This window comes from Cynoglossus semilaevis, chromosome 13 (genome assembly GCF_000523025.1).
Source record: "Cynoglossus semilaevis isolate Cse_v1.0 chromosome 13, Cse_v1.0, whole genome shotgun sequence".
Taxonomy (NCBI): Eukaryota; Metazoa; Chordata; class Actinopteri; order Pleuronectiformes; family Cynoglossidae; genus Cynoglossus; species Cynoglossus semilaevis.
The window spans coordinates 5,215,188-5,217,872 of NC_024319.1; the positions used below are offsets into that span (position 1 = coordinate 5,215,188).

The 2,685-nt window shown below is 41.8% G+C and overlaps 1 protein-coding gene across 1 annotated transcript in view; it reads left to right on the top strand.

Annotated features, from left to right (window-relative positions):
* Positions 1-2,685, top strand: part of cers2b (ceramide synthase 2b) — a 15,307-nt gene continuing 12,622 nt past the window's right edge. Inside the window, exon 1 of the mRNA XM_008323201.3 lies at positions 1-1,046. The gene's annotated coding sequence lies outside the window, so the exon portion shown is untranslated. The remainder of the gene's footprint in view (positions 1,047-2,685) is intronic.

A 2,685-nucleotide genomic window follows, 5' to 3' on the forward strand; every position in this document is an offset into this window, starting at 1 on the left:
TTCTGAAGTATTACTACAGTACTTACTAACGTCACACACTTCCTTATTGTGTTTCGCGGCTCTTGGTGAACTCTTATTCGGTGGTAGAAATACCACACCTGGGGTAGGGGGCGCAATATGCCCGTGTGATGTAGTACTCCGCGTGAGTGTAAGTTACATACAGTTGTGAGGACATAATTTAAATACTACTGTTTTAGGGGGCCACTTGGACCTTTTGGGGACATTTTTTTGAGAACCTCACAGCTGAGTGAGAGGATGTTTTAATTCAGGTTCAGGATTTAGTCTGAAGTTAGAACTAGAAACAGTCAGATTAGATTAGGATTAGACGTAGATTCGTTTATAATAATAATAATTGGGGTAAGGGGCTAGGAAATGTACTAGGTCAATGTGAAGAGCTCACAAAAAAAGAAAAAAGAAAACCGCGTGTGTGTGTGTCATATGCGCAGACGTCATCTACGTACCTCCCTCTCCGTTATCCCCCCGATGACTCCCCTCTTTTACTCCTCCCTTCGTTCGCCTGTTCCTTCACTCGGCTGTCCTGCGGGCCAGATCTCCACCTCTGCCCGGCCACACACTCACAGAGAACCCGCAGACTCCCGGTCAACCAGGAGGGGGGACAGATTACACTGCAACACATCGCGAGAGACAAGTCTGGACGTTTTGTTTTGAGGGTTTTTTTTTTATTTTATTTTTTTATTTTTCCCGTGAGAACATTTTCACTCGCGCTTTTGTAACTTTTCTGGGCGTTTCTCGTCCCACAAATCTTTGCCCAAGCCGCGGGGGAAAAAACAACTTTGAAGACAAGGGGAAAATGATGATATCAGGCCGGATATCAGGACACTGGAGCTGCTGATAAAAAAAACAAACTGCGCCTTTCTGAGCTGTAGCAGCGGGCTGGGCACACTCCTCTGAACCGTTAGTTCCAGGCTGCTGAGGTGGGACGAGGACGAGGACCGGACCGTGGAGGAGGAGGAGGAGGTTTAAAAACTTACATCCACGTTAAAGATTCTCCCTAAACTTGACTACGACGGGGAAAGACACCAAAAGTGAGTGATAGTGCTTGCCTTCATGTGAGCCTTCGTGTGTGCGCGAGTGTGTTTCGGTACGTCCCGCATCCTCGTTTCGGCCCAGACGTCATTACGCATTTTGTGTGGCGTCTGTTAAGTCACTATAACGGACGCCATACTGGCCACACGAGTGAATGGAGCTGTTGGAGTTCGTGAGTGTTGGGGAGGTGGACGGAGGGTCGGTGATGTGATGGCGGTCTGCCGCCGCTGGGCTGAACGCTGGGTCGCTGACTGACCTTTGTTGTGTTTTGTAACTTCACTCACTGTGGAGATAAAGCGTTTAAAAGGTTATCACCTTTTTTTTTTCACCTCCCTTCATGACACCGTAGTGGTTTTCCACACCTGTAATTTATTACACAACGTTCTCAAAACACAACTATAGAACGCCGCAGAGATCGTTGTGTTACACTAGGAGTGTATAGTGGCAGTGTTGTCTGTAGCTGCATGGACACGTGGTATAGATTCATTTCAACCATTCTCGTGATTTTCATGGTCATAACTGACAATTTCAACCATTCTCGTGATTTTCATGGTTATAACTGACAACAATAATAATAATAACAATAATCATAACAATAATCATGATTATTATTGTATTGTTATTATTATTATTATTATATAATCATAAACAATAACAATAAACAATAATGATGATATAATAATAAGTAATTTTTGTGTCGGATGTACGCTAAAGCTGCGCTAGGATAACAAACCAAATAATATAATAAAGAAATGGCTGACCAAATTAATTTAAAAAATAAAATAAAACTTTACAGAAATGAAATATGGCAAATTAACTCAGTAGTTCAATTTTTTTATTGTTGTTGTATACAAACGTTCACACGTCATTCCCTTATAGCATCCGTGCTAGCTAAGGCTAAATATAGCTTCTTTTCTTTCTTTTTTTTTGCTTTGAAAAACCTTCAAGTGACTCTTTAAATATATTGTATGAAATTATTACTGATCATGTGATGTTTCCAACATGGAATAGAAATCCAGTAGAGCCAATCAAGCTATTCACTCAGGTTAGCTGTTTTAGCACACGGCTAATGGGTTTGCTTCTGCTAATCAGGGATTTTGAGGGAGAAAAAGTTTAACTGTTTACTTATTAACCAGTTGACGTTGGTGGTTATGTGTGTTGGCATGGGCTGTGACCCCAGGGGTGTGTTTGATTATCAGGTGCCCACGATCACAGATCTCCCTCTGAAAAGCACAGCCCTGGTGGGGACAATCAGCATGACAATGTTAGCGCCAACACCTCCTGAATGGCTCTGTTTACATCAGACGGCAGACTGATTTAATCTGATCATCAATAATTCATCAGGGTCACGGACCATTATGTGGGCTCCTGGAGAAGACCTTCTAGCGATCGACTGTCTCCATGGGGTGATTTCACATTGTTTTCTTTTTACAGTATCTAAAAAAAAAAGTATTTTCTGTCAGGCAGTGAACGGGACGCATGGAAATTATGAAGGCCATGAATAACTGACAAACCACTGACTGGAATTAGTCAACTCAAGATGAGTTAAATAAAGATATTTGACACAAAAAGGTTAAAAAATAATAGCGTTTATAAAAGATAAACAGCCTCCAAAATCCATAATATGATAGGGGAAAT